Source organism: Phoca vitulina, unplaced genomic scaffold (genome assembly GCF_004348235.1).
Source record: "Phoca vitulina isolate PV1807 unplaced genomic scaffold, GSC_HSeal_1.0 scaffold3, whole genome shotgun sequence".
Lineage (NCBI taxonomy): Eukaryota > Metazoa > Chordata > Mammalia > Carnivora > Phocidae > Phoca > Phoca vitulina.
Genome location: NW_022589706.1, coordinates 35492132 through 35513045, shown reverse-complemented (window position 1 = coordinate 35513045; position 20914 = coordinate 35492132). Strand labels below are relative to the sequence as shown.

The 20914-nt window shown below is 38.4% G+C and overlaps 1 protein-coding gene and 2 pseudogenes across 3 annotated transcripts in view; 1 reads left to right on the top strand and 2 right to left on the bottom strand.

Annotated features, from left to right (window-relative positions):
- The window catches only part of FRYL (FRY like transcription coactivator), a 254467-nt gene that overhangs the window by 37895 nt on the left and 195658 nt on the right, over window positions 1-20914 (top strand). The gene's annotated exons all lie outside the window — the stretch shown is intronic.
- Window positions 12332-13719, bottom strand: LOC116628986 (annotated as a pseudogene).
- LOC116628975 lies at window positions 13867-15479 on the bottom strand (annotated as a pseudogene).

Below are 20914 nucleotides of genomic sequence, written 5' to 3'. Positions count from 1 at the left end.
CTTCTTTTTTTAGCCTGGCACTATGTGTGCCTTTTCATATTCTAACAGTTTTTGGAAGCATAGATGCTAGTTAGCCAACATGTTTTTTGAACATCCCTGAGATTTACTCAATACATTTTTGGCTGGGTGGGGGTGGGGTGGGGCAGAGGCATAAAATTGAGCAGAACCAGTTGTTGTTATAGGAGACGTTTAAAAGAAAATTATTGAAGTAGGCTTATTTTGAGTGTTAGTCAACAAATATTTACCAAATGCCTGCTCTTGATGCATGGAAATATATAATGACATTTAGCACTGTAGAGAAGTAAGTCACCAAATGGAACCATGGTGTTAGGTGAGGATGCCAGGTAGGGAGGTTGAGTGCAGAATGGGGTACATTTTAGCCCTAGTTATAATCATTAATTGCATTGTGTTTTTGAGCGCAAGTTAATTAGCCTTAGTAGAGCTCAGTTTTCTCATCTATGAAATGAGTGAATTAAACTAAATGATTTATAAGGTGTTTTGGTGCTTTCATACATCTAACACTTTTATGATTGTAATGAACAAATTGGTAGATTGTTGGTTTTTTGAGGATACCTTTCTTCTGTAACCCCTTTGATAGATTTTTAGACTATATTCTTTGAATTACGGAGTTCCAATAAGGCTTCCACTAACCGAACATTTTTCAATTAATCGTTTTGTTTTGATGTCTTTTATTTCTCTCCACATTTTTATTCTTCTCTTGACCTCTGGAATTTTCCATTATTTGACTCCGATACTCCCTTTCTGTCTCTTGTATCATGTTGGTGGCTCTCATCACGCTTCTTTGTCTGCCTAGCCTCCATCATTTTCACCTTACTAATTTTCCAGGATCACTACATCTTAGACCAGAGCTTCCGGTCCTGGGCCCCTTACACATACAGATAACCTTTTGAAATAAGCTTGGGAGAAGGGTGTGATTCTTTGGCAGGTAGTTGAAACCAGTTAGTTAACCAGCATTAGTTCACTGGGACTGGAGCGTCAAAATTCTACATACTGCTCACACCCCACCCCTTCTTACCTTAGGCTTCCCCATCACCTGGAACACTTCTGTTTCTGAGGTTTTGGAAAGTTTCCTGTCATGATCATTACCCTCTGTCACATCCCACTTCTCAAATCTGTTCTTAGTCTTTATTATGACTTGCAGTTTCTTGGCATTTTTTTGTTTTTCTAACCAAGTGAGCTATTTCCTAGCCTCATTAGCTTTCCTCTTACCCAAACTCCATGATCATTCTTGCATCTTATATTCTCTTGCCTTTTAAAAATTCTGAGTAACTGCCTTACCAAATCTCAAACCTAAGTTCCTTTGCCATATATATCCTTTCCCCCCTAGTTCTAGATGCTTGATATAGTTGGAAAAGGACACATGACTAAGTTTGGATCTACTCAGCAATCATTTACTTGATCCCTGAACTGGTTCTTTTCAAAGTTGGCTTCTTATCATTCCTTTGAAAGATCCATACCTTGTCACAGTCCAGTTGCTTTTTGGGGTGATCTAACACACTTCTCTGACCTATTCTTCTTTTTACTTCAGATTTTTTTCGGTGTCTGAATAAGAAATGTTTGCTTTATTTTTAATTTTTATTATGGAAAATTTAAAATTTATATAAAAATAAACAGACTATTGTAATGAACCCCCTTGTATTCATCACTCAGGTTTAATAATTATCAAATCATTGCCAAATTGTTTGTCTATCTCCCACCGACTTCTCTCCCACTCCTGTATCATTTTAAAGCATATCCTAGACGTCATATAATTTATTTTTATTTCAGTATGTATTCTTAAAGTAGCAGATCTTCTTTTAAAAAATACAACTACAAGGGGCGCCTGGGTGGCTCAGTCGTTAAGCGTCTGCCTTCGGCTCAGGTCATGATCCCAGGGTCCTGGGATCGAGCCCCGCATTGGGTTCCTTGCTTGCCGGGAGGCCTGCTTCTCCCTCTCCCACTCCCCCTGCTTGTGTTCCTGCTCTCGCCGTGTCTCTCTCTGTCAAATAAATAAAATCTTAAAAAAAAAAAAAATACAACTATAATACCATTATCACCTTTAAAAAACAGCAACAATCCCAATGTAATAAAATATCCAGTTGGTGGTAATTTTGATTCTTTTATAGATTTTTAAAGCAGTTGACTTGATTGAATCAGCATCTAGATAAGCCCTCCCTTCATTGCAATTTTAATTTTTCTCCTAAGGTTGTCCTTGTCCTTAAAATTTATTTGTTGACAAATTGGGTCTTTGTCCCATAGATGTGGATGCTCCTGATTACATTCCTGTGAAGTGATTGAACATACTCCTCTGTCCTTTGTATTTCTTGTTAGTTGGTAGTTGGATCTAGAGACTTACTCAGATTCAGGTTCACTTTCTTTTGGCAAGTCTGTGTGTTTTGGCAAGTGTCTGGTGCACACAGCTTTTAGTTCTCCCTCTTTTAATGTTGATTAGTTGACATTTGTGCTCAATGCTTTAGATCAGGGGATGGCAAACTTTCGCTGTAAGGGGCCTGATAGTGTGTATTTTACCCATTGTGGGCCATCTGGTTTCCTCTGATGCAACTACTAACTTTGTCCTTGAAATGGGAAAGCAGCCATAGACAAAATGTAAATGAATGAGTGTAGCTGTGTTTTAATAAAACTTTATTTACAAAAACAGGTGATGGACTCCCTGCTTTAGGTCTATTAAATAATTAGGGGTTGCAAGATAGTGATGTGTTAATACTATAGCTTTACTGTTCATTTATCATGTGAAATCTTCTATAAAGAGAAACTGTTCCTCATATACTATTTGTTACCTACTTGTATAGTTTGTATAGGAACGGTTGGAGAAAAGCTTGATAGTTTCCCCTGGCCTACCAGTTTCAAAACAATGAGTTGTTTATATCAGCCTTCTGCAGTAGTGATCAGTTAGGGTTGCCCCTTCTCCCCTAGACTCATTAAGGACTCTTAGATTTAAACGTAATGGATTATTTTTATTGATGCTTAAATTATTTAAACTTTGGTCAGTCGGAGCCTTTTAAAGTTGCTTACTGAGTTATTTTGACATGGCTCTAGTAGTTTTTGATAGCTTCTTGATTATCTGGTATGACAAGGAGTTCCAGGTACATCATGTACATTTCCTCCCTATGCCTGGTATCCCTGGACCCGAGGGACCCCGATTCCTTTACTGGGGAATAGGATTTTAAGACTATACTCTGGGCTCTAGGGGTTCTCATTTCTAATGGATTGATCATTGTTTCTAGGTATTTTCAGTAGTCAAAATTAGGGGAGAATTTTTTTTTAAGATAGAGAACCTCATGAGTTCCTACTGATACTTCCAATTCTGTTTCAGCTCTATAAGAGTTTTGCTCAATCTTTTTTTATTTTATATCTATCTTTCTCAGCTAAGAATCCTGGTTCCCAGTGACACCAGGAATAATATAATTAGAACATTTCATAATTCCTCATTTTGAGTACCTCTGTATGTTATACACACAGAAGTCTTAGAATAGCAGTACCAGTGTTAAAACTTTCTGTCTTCTTTTGCTCAACATTTTGTCTGTGAGATTTACCAATGTTGTATGAAATAGTAGTTTGTCTTTTTCATAGCTGTGTAGTATTCCATTTGTGTGAAATGCCACAATCTATCTGTTCTCCAGTTGTGGATATTTGAGTTGCTTTAGTTTGGGATAATTATGAATAAAGTTGCTGTGAACATTCTTGTACATGTCTTTTGGTGGACATAGGTGCTTTTTTTCTTGGATATGTACCCAGCAATGGAATTTGTAATTCTTTTTTGATATGGGGCACATTCCCTTAGGAATGTTTAGTCAAAGTACTGTGTGTATTAGTTATCTATTGCTGTGTAACAAATCACCCCAAAACTTAGTGGCTTAGCACAGCAAACCTTATCTCAGTTGCTGTGGGTCATTTTCTGTAGGGTGCAGCATAACTGGGTGCCTCTAGCTCAGGGTCTCTCATAAAGCTGCAATCTCAGTGTCAGCTGGGGCTGCATTCATCCCAAGACTCAGTTGGAGGGGGCACAAAGGAGCCCTTGGGGGTGCTTTCAAGCACAGTCAGGTGATTATTGGCAGGTCTCAAATCCTTTCTAGCTGTTGGCCAGAAACAAGTTCCTTGGGCTTCTCCCCAGGGCACTTAACAACACGGCAGCTGGTTGTTAGGTTGGAGCAAAGGAGAAAGGGTGTCCAAAATGGAAGCCATGGCCTTTTCAAAATCTGTTCTTAGAGTGACAGCCCATCACATATTCTGCATTCTTTTAAAAAAAAATTTGTTGTGTTAAAAAATATATGTATATAATAGAATATATAACATGAAATATACCATGTTAACCATTTTTGAGTGTGTAGTTCGTTTGCATTAAGTACATGCACATTGTTGTATAATCACCACCACCATCCATCTCCAGAACTTTTTCTGTCTTTCCAAACCACAACTCTACACCCATTAAGTATTACTAACTCCCCATCTCCCTTTTGCCTCAGCCCCTGGCAACCACTATTCTACTTTCTGTCTCTGAATTTGACTACTCTGGGTCCTTTGTAATTAGAATCATATGGTATTGGTCCTTTCGTGACTTATTTCACCTTAGCAGAATGTCTTCAAGGTTTCATCTGTGTGCACGTGTCAGAATTTCATTCCTTCTTTTAGGCTGAATAATATTCCATTGTATGTATATACCGTGTTTTATTTATCCATGCATTTATTGATGGACATTTGTTTCCTCCTTTTGGCTATTGTGAATAAATGCTGCTGTGAACATGGGTGTTCTGCTGCATTCTATTCTTAGAAACAAGTCTCTAAATACAGTCCCTATTAAAGAGGAGGTAATTACCTAAGGGTGTGAATACCAGGAAGTGGGGGGGTCTTGGGGCCCCTCTCAGAGGCTGTCTACCATACTGTTTAAGTGGGTCTTAATAATTGTTCTCTGTACAGCTATGCCACCAACTGGATATACATTTAAGTTCATATATTTTAATTTTGATACTTAGTAATTGTTCTAAAATGTAATTTTGTTTTATAATCCTGTATAACAGCTTCATGTTTCCAAAGTCAAATCTGCAAAACAAGATTTATTCAAAGGAGTCCGATTTCCATCTCTGGTTTCTCTATTTTCCCTTCTAAGTAATTGCATTCTAAAAACTTGTTCTTCCGTTCTGGTTTTTTTTTTTTTTTTTTTTTTAAATATAAGCAAAATATATATTAATATTCTTCCTTTCTCACATAGAATGCTGTATGCCTTACTTTTTTCACTTAATAGCTCCTGGAGATCCCTTCTTAGTAGTAAATTACTTATTCCTTTTATAGCTACATTGAGTGAATAGACCATAGTTCATTTAGCCAGTTCCTAATTGGTGGGCATTTGAATTGTTTCTAATTTCTTGTTCATAGTACTGCTATAAATGGCCTTGTGCATATACACGTCTTTTTATATTTTGCCATTGTATATTTGCGACAGATTCCTAGATGTGGAATTGCAGGGTCAAGGGGTAAATGAGTATGCAGTCTTACTAGATATTGCTGGGTTTATCCTCATGTCTCTCTCTCTCTCTGTTCCCATCAGTAATGTGTGAGAGTGCCTATTTGTCTATACGTAACCTTAGCATCAGAGTATGTTGTCAGATTTTTGTTTTTTTGCTGAATGGAATAGCCTTGTTGTTAATTTCCATCTCCTTATGAGTGAAATTGAGTATCTTTTTTTTTTTTTTTTAAGGTATTACTTATTTATTTGACAGCACAAGAGAGCACAAGAAGCGGGGGCAGCAGAGGGAGAGGGAGAGGGAAAAGCAGGCTTCCCGCTGAGCAGGGAGCCCGATGCGGGGCTTGATCCCAGGACCCTGGAATCATGACCTGAGCCAAAGGCAGACACTTAACCAACTGAGCCACCCAGGCGCCCCTGAATATCTTTTTTTAACTTTTAAAATTTCTTTATCTTTAGACACTTAAGTTAATGAATTTTTAAAGATAATATTATACCAAATTTACATTGAGGTACACATTGGGCTGAATATATTTTAATATGGTTAGGGCACATGTGCTTTTCTTTTTCTGTTAACTGTCCTTTTTTTTTTTTTTTTTAAGCCTCATTTTCTCTAGGTTTGTTGGTATTTTCTACTTTATAAGCCTTTTACGTATTAGGAATATCAGTCTTTTTTTTTTAATTTTATTTATTTATTTGAGTGAGAGAGAATGAGAGATAGCATGAGAGGGAAGAGGGTCAGAGGGAGAAGCAGACTCCCTGCTGAGCAGGGAGCCCAATGCGGGACTCGATCCTGGGACTCCAGGATCACGACCTGAGCCGAAGGCAGTCGCTTAACCAACTGAGCCACCCAGGCACCCAGGAATATCAGTCTTTTTGTCTGTTTTCTTCTTCCTGGCAGTTAGGTAGAAGTTCTTCTGATCTGCTTGCTTTATTTTGCTTCTCCTTTTCCAATGTTACATTTATTCTTCACTGTTTGGTGATTCCACATGTACAGCTCAGACCTAATCCACTATTTCTTCAACTCAACATTCCCCAGATAGAATTCCACTTTATCCCCAAACTTGATGTTCCTGTGTTCCCTTTATTAGGTAATGGCATTATCATTTTCCCAGTAGAGCACCTGAAGTGATCTTTTGTGGTGTATTTATCATTGAGCAAGTGTTCATTAAGCCCCTGCCAGGTGCCAACTATGGGTACAGACACTAGGGAACAAATAGTCATAGTCCTGCCTCTCAGGGAATAGTCTATGGGGGGGGGGGTGGTGTTAATCAAATATAAACACAAACCCATGTCTAAATTTGTGGTTCATATTTCAAGAGAGAATTTAAAGGTTGGGGCATGTGACTAGATTGGAGGGGTTAGGAGGGTAGCCTCTTTGAGAGAGAGACATTTAAACTGAGATTTGAAGGCCAGTTAGGGTTCACCTGGTGGAAAACACTGAGGTGCCAGTTTCCAGATATAGAAAGCAGTGCATGAGGGTCCTGAGGCAGGGAAGAAGTTGAACTTCTAGAAAATGAAAAGGCCCGCTTGACTGGCATGGAGGGAGGAGGGGTGGAGGGCCTTGAGATGCAATATGGTTTACTTTGTAAAACAATCACTCTGGCTGGGGTGGGGGGAATGCTTGGGAGGGGATCTTGCAAGTTGGTCAGGAGGCTGTAGTAGTATTTGTGAAGAGTGTTGGTCTCCCATTCGCTCAGCTGTGAAATTCTTTGAGTTCTACTTCAGTGCTTTGTCCATGCCTCCCATAGGCTTTGTTCAGGAATTTCTCTCTTGACTAGTCCAGTAGGTTTTTACAAACTGGTCCTGCTCTTTCAATCTTTCTTCCTATCTGCTTCAGAAGGTAACTTTTAGAAATCACAGGTCTGTTCATGTCACTTCCTTTCTCAAAAACTTGTGGCAGCTCCCTGTGTTGGTTAATTTTGTGTGTCAACTTGACTGGCTTAAAGGATGCGCAGAGAGCTGGTAAACAGGATTTCTGGGTGTGTCTGTGAGGGTGTTTCCAGAAGAGATTAGCATTTAAGTCAGTAGACTAAGTAAAGAAGATCCACCCTCACCGCTGTGGGTGGGCATCACCAGTCCTCCTAGGATCCAAACAGAACAAAAAAGCAGAGAAAGGGTGAATTTGTTCGAGCTCCTTGTGCTGGGAGTTCCATCTTCTGCTGCCCTCAGACATTTGAGCTTTAGATTCTTGGGCCTTTAGAGTCTGGGACTTACACACAGAGCAACCCCCTGCCCTCCTGACCCCCACCCTGACCTTTGGCCTCAGATGAGAGTTATGGGAGTTATATCATTGACCTCTCTGGGTCTCAATTCCTCGTGGAACTCCTACTGAATTACACCACTGGCTTTCATGGTTCTCCAGTTTGCAGATGGCACATCATGGGACTTCTCCATAATCACTTGAGCTAATTCCCACAGCAAATCTCATATATATCTCTCTATATATCCTTTTGGTTCTGTTTCTCTGTAGTCTCTGAACCCTGACTAATACACTCCCTCATTGTGGAAAAATGAAAGCCCACCTGAAATTGGAGGCTCTGTCATTTTCTTTAAGCTTCCAAGTGAGACTGCTTTCCTTTAGACAACCAAACTGATATGTTTCTACCTCTTTTCTTTAGCTCATGCTCATCTTCTGTCATGACATCTCTGCTTCTGGAACCCTATCTTCTCTCTCTTTTCCCTAAAGGCTCTCCTCAGATCCTGACTATTCCCCAGTTCTCCTTAAATCTCCTCAGTCAGGTTGACTTTTTTTTTTTTTAAAGATTTTATTTATTCATTTCAGACACAGAGATACAGAGAGAGAGAGAGAGAGCATGAGCAGGGGGAGAGGCAGAGGGAGAGGAAGAAGCGGGCTCCACGCTGAGCCAGGAGCCTGATGTGGGGCTACATCCCAGGACCCTGGGATCATGACCTGAGCCGAAGGCAGACACTTAACCATCTGAGCCACCGAGGCGCCCCAGTCAGGTTGACTTTTAACCCACATACTCTATTTCCCTTTTTGATGTGTCAATTCTAAAATTTGTCACAGTGTCTGTTGTATCAGAAATATTCATGTATTTATTTGGAGTGCAAAGAAGCATGTATTTTTTATTTTTGTAACTGATAACTCAATAGACATTTGTTGAATTGTATGAAATTAGTGAGCATTCAATGTGGTAGATCACTTATCAGAATCTCTTGTAAAAAGAGACAAGTCTCAAATACAATTTAAAAAATATCTCGTATTAAACCTTCAGGTATAGGAAACTCTTACTTCCCTTTTGAAATGGTCTTTACAATTCAGTGAACAGCAAGTAATACTTAAACTGTCTATACTAGTTTGACGAAAATATGTTTATATGGCAATATCAGAGAGCTCTTATGACTTCCGGTGGGGAGGGAGGGAAATGGCATGTTTAGAGCATTCAGTATTTGATTTCCGTGGTGGTGGAGAATGGCCAATAAAATCATGACTGTGTAGTATATCTAAATCTCTTCTTTTACCTGAGGTATCTTGTGGACTAATCTTCTACTTGGCTAACTTTTTAATCAGGTGTCTTGCTAGGTTGAATGCAGTAGTCTGCATGTTGACAAATACTAGTATACTTGATTCTCATATGTGATTTTGTTTATATATATCAGGGCCGGCCAGCATGTTTCTTTTGGGAAGAGTACTATCATTTACTGCTTGCAAACTTGCAAAAATGATTTTCTGTGTTCCATCTTTTTTTTTTTTTTTTCTTACAGGTCTTCTTTCTTATTTCTTTCTTCTTTCCTCTCCCTCTCTCCCTTTTCTCCTATAAATGAGGTTAAGTCACTTTGTCTGTTAGTGTAGTTTAGTATTGTGTAACTGCACTACATACACGGCTACCTTCTCATCGGAGGTCATTTCTCTGTAATTATAATGGAAATGGGGTTTATATAGATTTGTTTTACATGGCACTTTTCTGATATTAATGTAAGTTTTAGTCTTTTTGGATCACCTCTTGAAATAAATGACTGTTTTTTGTTTTCTTACATATTGATGCAATAAAATGATTGGGAGATGATAATAATTTTAATAATTCCATCCTGAATGGGATTTCTTTTTATCATTGGAAATGCAGTGGGGACTAAACCTTTTAAACCTATTTTAAAAGTAAATTTCCTAGTGACGTTTCACATTTTTGGTGTTGCAGCAATAGTAACTAAAGAGAAGTGTTTTGGTTGTATTATTTTAAGGTAAAAATATCTTCATGGAAATTTTTAGTGAGCTTGCTTAAGATGAAATTGGGACATTAAGTCTTAGTTTCTGCAGTATGGTTTTTTAAAAAAATTACTTTGAAACCTTAACTGGGGCAGGTGGTTATAGGTAAGAATCAAATCATCATTTGGTAGTGTGATCTTCAATCATATTGCATTTAGTTTGGAGTGATGAAAGTTTTTATTTTTAAAACCGAGAATCTATAAAACAAAAATGTTTCATGCAGCTCATGGTTTGACAGGTTTATGAAAAGCTTAAGTAATAAAATTGTCATAAGTGAAATATTGCATTCCACATAGGATTTATGTAACTAGTAGTTAGGGTGAAAAACCTGGTGAGGTGGGAGAGTGACTCAGTTCCTTGCTTTGCACTCTCCTCTTCTGTTTCCTCTCTCCTTTCCAATCCTCCATGAGAATTCCGGCTTCCAATACAATCACAACCTTAATCCAGAAGCCCAATCTATTAAAAGATAAGCATTGTTATTTTGTAATGAGTCCCATTTGTGCCATATTGGAACTTTCTACAACACTCTCCTTGTAGGACAGTTGAGGAGGGATGGTCCTAGAACTGGATGAATCTCAGATTCCATAAGGTCATAGATCTGTCTTATTCACTGTTTGTGTCCTTCATTACCTCGCTTGATAAACCGTCAGGCTCAGCAAAGGTAGTAGAATTATGTCTATTTTTATTTATTACACTGTACATGGTATTAGGTTTTTAGAAAGATTAAAATTTTTTTCTTTCCTTTTTTGCTTTATTATAATAAATCTTCCAGTTAGTATTTACATCTAGCCTTATTATGATTTGGATGTATATCAAGATTCTTAAGAAGAGGAGCATAATCTAAATTGAGAAGTTGGTTCAGAGGCAGCATTCCAGGGGTATTATTCTGATGACCCTGAACTCTCCACTAAACTGAGCCAGGGACCAAGTACTGTCTCAACATAAAACAGGAATAAAGGAAAAGGGGCATAGCAGGGACTAGGAGAAAAAGGATGAGTTAAGTGGAGTGGGGGAGAGTTTCATTTTAAACCACAGCTGTGGCAATTGATACTTGTATACTTTGTCAGGTTTTCCCTATAAATGTAGAGACTGCTAACTGAATTTTGCAGCTGATTGAATTATCACCAATGTTTAAACTGAGCACCCATCTTTGGGAAACATTTTAGGTTAAAGATTATTTTAAGAACTCTGGCTAAAACAGAGGAATGTCACTTTCCTTTATAAAGTTGTTCTAGGACTTTTAAATTAATAGTAAGACATTAACAGAAGAAGATTGAATTTAGTCTTAAAATAAGCAACAAATCTCTGTGATTTGTTGGCCATAATATAATTTCTCCTTTCTCCCTCTTTTTTAAACTTTTTAAAAAAAATCGATTTCTGGTTTCATTTCACTGTGGTTAGAAGAGATGCTTGATAGGATTTCAGTCCTCTTTATTCAGACTTGCTTTGTGGCTTACCATATGATCTATTCTAGAGGATGTTCCATGTGCACTTGAGAATGTATATTCTGTTGCTTTTGGATGGGATGTTCTGTATGTATATATTATATATATATGTATATATATATACACACACACACACATCTGTTAAGTCTGTCTGGTCTAACATGTCATTTAAGGTTGATGTTTTCTTATTATCTGTGTGGATAATCTATCCATTGATGGAAGTGGGGTATTCAAGCTGTTATAGTATGGCTATTTCTCCATTCATATTTGTTAATGTTTGCTTTATATATTTGGATGCTCCTATATTAGGTTCATAAGTATTTACAAATGTTATATCCTCCTGTTGGATTGACCCCTTTATCATTATATAATGCCCTTTGTCTCTTCTTCTCTTCTTCCAATCTTTGTTTTGAAGTCTGTTTTTTCTGATATAAGTATAGCTACCCCAGCTTTCTTTTAGTTTCCATTTATATGGAATACCTTTTTTTTTTCTTTTTTTTTTTTTTTTTTTAGAGAGTGTGTGCTTGTGTGTGGGGAAGAGGGGAGGGGCAGTGAGAGAGGGAGAGGGAAAGAGAGAATCTTAAGCAGGCTCCATGCCCAGCTCTGAACCCGATGTGGGGCTTGATCCCAGGACCCTGAGATCATGACCTGAACAGAAATCAATAGTCGGATGCTTAACCACCCTGGTTCCCCTGGAATATCTTCTTCTATCCCTTCACTTTTAGTCTGTATGTGTTCTTACATCTAAGGAAGTCTCTAGTGGGCAGCATATAGGTTTTGTTTTTTAATCCATTTAGCCACTCTGTCTTTTGATTGTAGTATTTAGTCCATTTATATTTAAAGTATAGTTGTTGATAGGTACGTACTTATTGCCATTTTGTTCATTGTTTTTTGGCTGTTTTTAGTTCCTCTCTGTTCCTTTCTTTTCTTTTTTTTTTAATTAATTAATTTATTTATTTGAGAGAGAGAGAGAGAGAGAGCATGAGAGGGGGAGGGCCAGAGGGAGAAGTAGACTCCCCACTGAGCAGGGAACCCGATGTGGGACTCGATCCCGGGACTCCAGGATCATGACCTGAGCCGAAGGCAGTCGCTTAACCAACTGAGCCACCCAGGCGCCCCTGTTCCTTTCTTTTCTTGCTCGCTTTATGGTTTGATGACATTCTTTAGTGGTATGCTTATATTCCTTTTTCTTTATGTTTTGTATATTTACTGTATGTTTTGTTTTGTAGTTAAGGTTAGCCTTAACTGTAACAACTTATATCTATAACAGTCTATTTTAAGTTGATAAAATAGTTGCCAACTTAAGTTTGATCGCATTTGCTCCACATTTTTACTCCTCCCCCCCGTTTTTGATGTCACATTTTACATCTTTTTTTTTTCTTTCTCTTTTAATCTTCTCCCTTCTCCAACTCTCAAAAAAGTACCCAGAGATTAAATGCAAGGAAGCTCAAAGAGCCAAGGTAAGCCAGCCCAAGATTAGCAGGCTCCCTCCCACAGGGGCCAAAGTCTGGGCACTGGGATCTCCACTCAGAGCCTGGTAGTAAAAGCTGGTGCGGAATAAGGTGGTTCCAGAGGCTAGCAGTAAATGGGGCACCCCCAACAGGGCCAGGCTGTGTAAGAAGTGGTGTTTGTTGGCCTTGTCAAAGAGCTCGTTCCCATAGGCATCGGGAAACCGGGTGCTTTGCACCCCGTAGGACGCCAAGCCTCAGGCCCTGGCTCTGGACGAGGCACCAAAGCGGCAGAAAGCAGCCCGTGGCAGTGGGTGGTCATGCGCTGAAAGAACCTACATCTTTTTATCTTGTGTATCCCTTAATTAATTATTGTACTCATAGTTATTTTTACTACTTTTGTCTTTTTAAGGTTAATAATAGGTGATGAATCTATTATTTTTTATTATATTTATCTTTCCAGTGAGATTTACTCTTTGATATGTGTTCCTTTACTGATCAGTGCTCTTTCTTTTCAGCTTAAACAGGTCATTTTGATGTTTCTTGTAAGGGTGATTTAGTGGTGATAAACACCTTTGGCTTTTGCTCATCTGGAAATCTCTAATTCTGAATGGTAACTTTGCTTGATTGGAAGTTTTCTTCTTTTCAGCATTTTGAATTTATTATGTCACTCTCTTTTGGCCTGCAAACTGTCTGCTGAAAAATGTATTGATAGTCTTATAGGAGTTCCCTTTTACAAAACAAGTTATTTTTCTCTTGCTGCTTTTAGGGTCTCTTTGGGTTCTTATTTGGAACTCTCTGGGCCTCCTGGATCTGGATGTCTGTTTCTGTCCCCAGGTTAGGGAGGTTTTCAGCCATTCTTTTTTCAAATGAGATTTCTGTCCCTTTTTTTCTTTTCTTCTGGGAGCCCTGTAATGAGAATGTCAATTTGATGATGTCCCGTAAGTCCCTTAAGCTATCTTCACTTTTTTTTTTTTTCCATTCTTTTTTTTCTACTTGCTCCTCTGATTGGGGGAGTTCTACTGCCTTGTCCTTGAGTTTACTTATCCTTTCTTCTGCTTCATCTAGTGTGCTGGTGAACCTCTCTCTTGTATTTTTCACTTCAGTTACAGTGTTCATCAACTCTGGGATTTCCGTTTAGTACTTCCTATATTTTCCATCTCTTTGTTGGAGTTCTGTGTTCATCCATTCTTCTCCCCAGTTTGGTGAGCATCTTTATGACCATTACTTGGAACTCTTTATCAGGTAGATTACTTATCTCTGTTGTCATTAAGGGTTTTTTTTTTTTCCCCCTGAGGTTTTTATAAGAGCTAGGTCTTGGCTCTGTTCCATCTGGTGAAAGCCCTTCAGGATCGCCATCATATCTGCAAAGCTGCTGGCCTTGGACAGAGAGACACAGTCATCCTCTTCAGACGAGCCGCAGGGAGCCTTGTGTTCTGGCTTGCAACATTAAGGGCTGGCAGAACAAAGCAGGGGGACTGATGGGAGCTCAGGGACCTCTACCTTGGTCTCCTTGGGGATGTCACTAATGACAAGGGAAGTTGTACAGTGGGTTGAAGATCCTAAAACAAGGTCAGGGAGAAGAGAAATGTAAACTTCCTGGAGATAAGACGTCTGTTGTTAATGAACCCAAAGCCGTATCAGCTGCCACTGTCGTAGCGATCTGGCTGTGCAGGTGGCGCAGCTCATCTTGCCGTTCTGCGGTGTGGCTTAGGGCACTGGCAGGGCTGGCGTCTTCAAGGTCAGGAGCCTCTCCTCGGACCCCTGCAGGTTGAGCACTGAGGCATTGCGCTGCATGACAACCTGAGGGCTCGGCTTCCAGGTATGCCTCAGGGGCTGTGTGTCACTCCTGACCGGACATATGTCTCCTCTTCATCTGCAGCTATCCAGGCGATGTCCTCCAGAGGAGGGACATAGGTCGGACATGTTGGGCAGGGTCTCAAAGGGTGCCCAGGGACATGGCTTTCAGGGACAGCTTGGTCCCAGTTCTTCTCACTAAACTGCAAGTAGCCCCATGTAGCATGTCTTGCCAGATTGGGATGGTCACATTGGCTTCCATTCCTGATATTTCAAATGGTTCCTGTACTTGAAGGACAAGGCAGCTACAGGGCAGCTCTGGGAGCACGGGTTGGCTAGAAGCATGACTCCTTTATATCAGGCCGTCTTAAGGAACACCAGATTTCTCTTCCTAATGGCTGCTCCTACCACAGCAGGCTTCCACCCCCCCCATTTTTTTACTTTCGATAAGGCAGATTTATTCTTTATGAAATAATTAACACACAGTTTACCTAACTATGCTTAAATCTTTTTTTGAGAGGTCTCTAGCTTTTGTTCTGAGGTTCAGAATCAATATAAAAACATTGAAATCATAATTACATTATAGGTTGAGAACTTTATTGCATAGAATTCCATATAATGGCTTATTCCTCTTATTCTTTTAAAAGATAAAAGAATCCAGATGAGCAGTATTCTTAGTTCATTTAGTAGCTTTGTCAGTTTCCATAGCTGCAAAGTTGAACATTTACAGAAATTATAGGTTTGTTTGGGTTAAAATGAAGTGATGTGTGTAAAGCACCTAACCTAGTTCCTTATGCATAGTAGGCCCTCAGTAATTAGTGGTTGTTATTGTTATTCTTATTGGCTACTTAATTAATTTGGATTTCTAGGGCACCATTTCTTTGGGTACAGTGAACCAATTCTGAATTCTACCCTCCTATATTTGTAATTTGTTTAGACTGACTTAACCGCTGTGAAGAATAAAGCCTATTGGTAGAGTAGGGTGGGGTTTTTGGACTTTTGTGTGCAATCCTTTTAGAGTTACTGGATGTACTGGAATGTGAAGGATTAAGCTTTGTGGCATGTTCTATATGGTCATCCATGGTGACCAAACTCATTTGGAATGTTGTTTTGTTACTAACTTTGAAATGTGTTATTTTCCATACAGAGGATTTTGATCTGAATAAATTACTTATTATCTTTTATAAATTTCTAGAGCGAGAGGACCTGTCAATCAGCATAAACCTTACCCTACACAATACTTCCTTTCATCAACATGGGGAGGAGGCGTCCTCAAGATAACCATTTCTGGGATAAAGCCAGGCACCGTTGTGTAACTAGGATGGTATGGGATAGCACCCAGCTTCGGAGCTTGTCACACAGGGAAGTTCTGGCTCACAGGCCTACAGTCATGTTTTTTTGAGCCTTAACAGGTTACTTAAATGGTTGGTTTTTTGTTTTTGGTTTTTAATCAACAGCTACCCAGCTCCTCAAAGAGAGGCCAAAAGCTGCTCATAGAGTTGTAGGTTGTCGATACAGTGAGTCTCTGGCCACTGGTGAGACCCACTTACTCGGAGAGGTCTTTCCTGTCCTCTCTTCCACTTAAACTGATGATTGTCTCCCTTGTTTGTACCTGATCGTAGCTTGAATGTATTTAGGTAACTTTTGTCAAAGCACCTGAAACTGGTCATCGTGCACGTCTCTCTTCTGGCTGGTCTGTAAGCTCCTGGATGGTGGTGGTGGTGTGTGTGAAGGTACCACTTAGTGCAGGTCCTGGGAGCTAAGGGTTGACCATTAGTCATTGTTAAGTGCATGTCTCCCTGTCGCTTGTGGAGACTCCTCATTAACTGGTGCAATAATATCGTTGGATGTTATCTCTAACAATTCTTTAATGAAAGACCTCGAGAGAAGCTAATCCCATCCTGTATCTTGTACCACCCCCATCATACCCATTCTTATTTCTTTCTCTTCTGCCAGTGCAAATTCTCTATTTCTTTTATTTCTTTCAAGGGACATTTCAAGTCCTTCTCCATGAAGCTTTTTCAAGGTATGTTTGATTTTGGTTAGTAGTAGTTTAAATTTAGAAATCCAGGAAAAGGTGAGAAATGTTAACCAGAACTGGAAATTTGGAATTGCTCATTAAAATACATTATTCTTGGGACGCCTGGGTGGCTCAGTCGTTAAGTTTCTGCCTTCGGCTCAGGTCATGATCCCAGGGCCCTGGGATAGAGCCCCGCATCGGGCTCCCTGCTCAGCGGGGAGCCTGCTTCTCCCTCTCCCTCTGCCACTCCCCCTGCTTGTGTTCCCTCTCTCGCTGTGTCTCTCTCTGTCAAATAAATAAATAAAATCTTAAAAATAATAAAATACATTATTCTTTTAGGGGTGCCTGGGTGGTATAGTCGGTTAAGTGTCCAACTCTTGGTTTCGGCTCAGGTCATGATCTCAGGATTCTGAGGTCAGCCTCTGTGCTTAGGGCAGAGTCTGCTTGAGATTCTCTCTCCCTCTGCCCCTCCCGTTCGTGCTCTGTCTCTCCCCCAAATAAATACATAAATCTTTAAAAAAAAAAAACGTAATTCTTTTAGTAATGAAAACATATTTGTAAACGTTTTCCTCATTTAAAAATCAGAAATTATGTTAATTACGTTAAATTTTTTATTTTTTTTTCCCCAAGTAATTACAAACCTCAAAGTAATAGGAATTTTAGGTAAATCTAATGGAAAGAAGTTGAAAGTTGTGTTATAATTTTCAGATTGTCATGAGAAAAGGGTCTTTCGTTGCATCACATGGCATTTTATAATATCCTATAAAAGGTGTAAGGATTGGCTTTGTTGTTCTTATTTATAAAAGGTTTTTTTAAAAAGATTATTTATTTTAGAGAGAGAGTGTAAGAGAGCAGGGGGAGGGGCAAAGGGAGAGGGAGAGAGAGATTCCCAAGCCGACTCTGCACTGAGCATGGAGACATGTGGAGCTTGATCTCAGGACCCCAAGATCATGACCTGAACCAAAATCAAGAGTTGACTACTTAACCAACTGAGCCACCCAGGTACCCCTATAAAAGGTTTTATTGGGATTTAAAATTGAAAGTCCTTTATGTAGGTTTTTTTCTCCCCCCACTTCAATTAAACTGTAATAATTTATTGAAAGTTAAAAAAAAAAAAAATATATATATATATATATATAGGCAGAAACTTTGATGTCATTGAATTTTTTTGGAGAAAAGCTACTCTTTCTAAGACAAAAGCAGAGGAGATCATTTGAACCACGAACTGGTGAACTTTGGAGTACTATAAATCATGGTTGAATTATGAAAGTTTTATATTGCCCAGTCATCTGCTGTTATTTTTTTGTTTGTACAGGGCCTATGTTTTGCTAATTTCTTTACTAATTAATATCATGAGGTAGAGAAAAAAAAGTATGAAACTAAAAGTGTTTAATTTGATTCTGAGTTTTAGAATAATTTTACAGTGAATTGTTTTATACCTCTATGGACAACGTAACAAGAATAATATTTGCTTTTTTTTTTTTTTTTTGCATTTATGAATGTTTATTATAGTATTTGCTTTGTGACATAGATATTATATATACAGATACATACGTAGACATACACAGTATAAATTTTAACATTTTTATGCTTATGAGTTTTCAAATAATATACAATAGCATTGATTTTTTTTTTACACTTAATATGTGTGTAGACAACGTACACTTAATGATGGAAACCTTTACATTTATGCTTAGTTTGCATATTAGTTGAATTTATTTATTTTATTTTTTTTTAAGATTTTATTTATTTGACAGAGAGAGACACAGCGAGAGAGGGAACACAAGCGGGGGAGTGGAAGAGGGAGAAACAGGCTTCCCGCGGAGCAGGGAGCCCAACGCGGGGCTCAATCCCAGGACCCCGGGATCACAACCTGAGCCAAAGGCAGATGCTCAACGACTGAGCTACCCAGGCACCCCAGTTGAATTTAATTTTTATTTAATGCTTTATTATTTTTATGAAAGCCAGTTTGGTAGGCACTGTGGGAGATGAAACGATGAATTTCTTTAGGGACTCATACTCTCAGAGCCAATTCTTAGAACCACAGAATTTTTTTTTTTTAATTTTTTATTTTTTTTAAAGATTTTATTTATTTATTTGACAAAGAGAGACCCAGCAAGAGAGGGAACACAAGCAGGGGGAGTGGGAGAGGGAGAAGCAGGCTTCCTGCTGAGCAGGGAGCCCGATGTGGGGCTTCATCCCAGGATCCTGGGGTCATGACCTGAGCCGAAGGCAGACGCTTAACCAACCATAACCACAGAATTTTAAAACAGGAAGAAATGTAAGAGATTATCTTCTCATGGATGTGTGTGTGTGTGTGTGTGTGTGTGTGTGCAAGCAGCAGTCTTCTGATTCCAACCCACTTCAGTGTCTTCTGTCCCCCACCTTCCCATCCTCCCAGACATGTAATAATGTCATTTTCTGTGCAGGGGAGAGAGTTCAAGGAGGCAGATGATTGGCTGACATGAAATGTGTAGCTTGTCAAGTACTCTCTTCCATCTCCTTTGTTAGTAAGCAGGAGGCGATGCAGGCCATTTTTTAAGTATAGGGATTTAAAACTATGAACTCAAGAAATTGTTTTAGTGGGTGGTGACTAGAATATAACACTTTTTAAAAATAGTTTGGAGACTTATCAAAGTGTATTGTAGATTATTATTTCAAGCGTATCCTGTAGGTGTGTGTATATATACATACACACACACACACACACACACACACATATATACTGGGTTGTTATATAAAATGTATTATAAGTACATTTATATACAATGTATTTGTTTACGGCAGTGAAGAGTTTGGAAACATCTCTCTAATCTGTCCATTTCACCCTTGTTTTAAACCTGGGGAGCAGCCACTGATACAGTTATCCCTAGATATGTGACTTATTCTGTTTGCAGTGTTCTCTTGCTATCATGACCTGACATCAAGGTAAACTGTTTTCTATGCAGGTAGAAATATACACAGGTAGAAATATACACAGGTGATATTTTACCATAGTTCATCTGAATAAAAGACATGCAGTGAGGTAGTTTTTTTTGTTTGTTTGTTTGTTTGTTTTTTATGACACTGCCTCCAGGTACAAAAAACACTTCGTACAAAAAACCACTTCGGTGGATCTGTTAATCTTTAAGTGTTGTTTACGATGTGCCTAACTTGGTACCAAGATGTGATTTAAGCACCAAGAGAATTTGGATTATTTAATGCTAGTACATAATAAAACTACTTATCAAATATTCATGTGGGCACATACAGAGGCATAATTGTATTCTTGTAATGCACAATATAAATACTAATATTGTTTTGGAGAATTGGATTGGTATGCTGAAGCCATGGTTTGGAAAAAGGCATTGTAGTATGTCTTTATCTGTGGGAATTACTGGGCAAGTATAACTGAGAGATTCTAAATACTGTAGTTGTTTACTTCCCTTCCGAATTTGGCTTAAATATGTTTGGTCTTGCTTTTTTTTTTATCATTGAATTATTCTGTAAGACCTATGGTACAAGCTAAACTTACAATTGTTTTATCGATTTTAATAATTATATCTTTTAAAGATTTAAAAACAATTTCTTCCACCAAAGATAATTAAAAAAATAATTAAACAGAATAACAGAATGAATGTTCATGTGCCCATCCTCAGCTTCAACATTTATCAATTCTTTGTTACCTCTTCCCACTCCCTTTCTCCAGTTCCCAGGTAGTTTGATGCAATTTGGTCATGAAACATCATCCATAAATATTTCAGGAGGTGTTTCTGAAAGACCAGGACTTCATTTCTAGACCTATAAAGTAGAATCTTCACCTTTTGGGGAAGGTACTGAAGTTCTGAATACTCCAGTTGTGTTGGGGTTGTTAGAGTGATATAGAGGGAAGGTGAGATCCTTTAAATGGGCTAAATAAAAAAAGTGAAATACCTGATGAGCAGTTGTGCCAAGAAACAATAGAAGAGTAACAGTGAAAAAGCAAATTAATATTTTTAATATCTCTTAAGTGCCCCTGGAGAAAAAGGAGAAATCAGCATTTTTGAACACCTAGTGTGTGTCTGCATACCATACAGGTCAGTAGAGGAATGAAGCCAAGTGTATTTCACACCATTTGAGATAGAAATTCTGTTTCTAGATTCTTTCTTGAGGGAATTTAAAAGATGTATACAAAGACTGCCAATTAAGATATTTACTGCAATATTGTAACTGAAGAATTGAACCTCATTCAGTAATAGTGAAATGATTAAATGCATGTAATATATTTATAAAATACTATATTTTGTAATTGCTAGAAATGATACAATGTGACACCAATTTTATGAAACATCTAGTACATATTGAAAGACCTGAAAAAAATTAACCCAGATATTAACATGAATTAGTAGCAGCTCTCTCTAGGTGTTAGAATTATGACTGATACTTATTTTTTCATTACTTTTTTTGGAAGTGTTTCACATCAGTCTGTCAGAATATGTGATGTAAATTAATAAATAATAAACATTTATTGAGTACTTA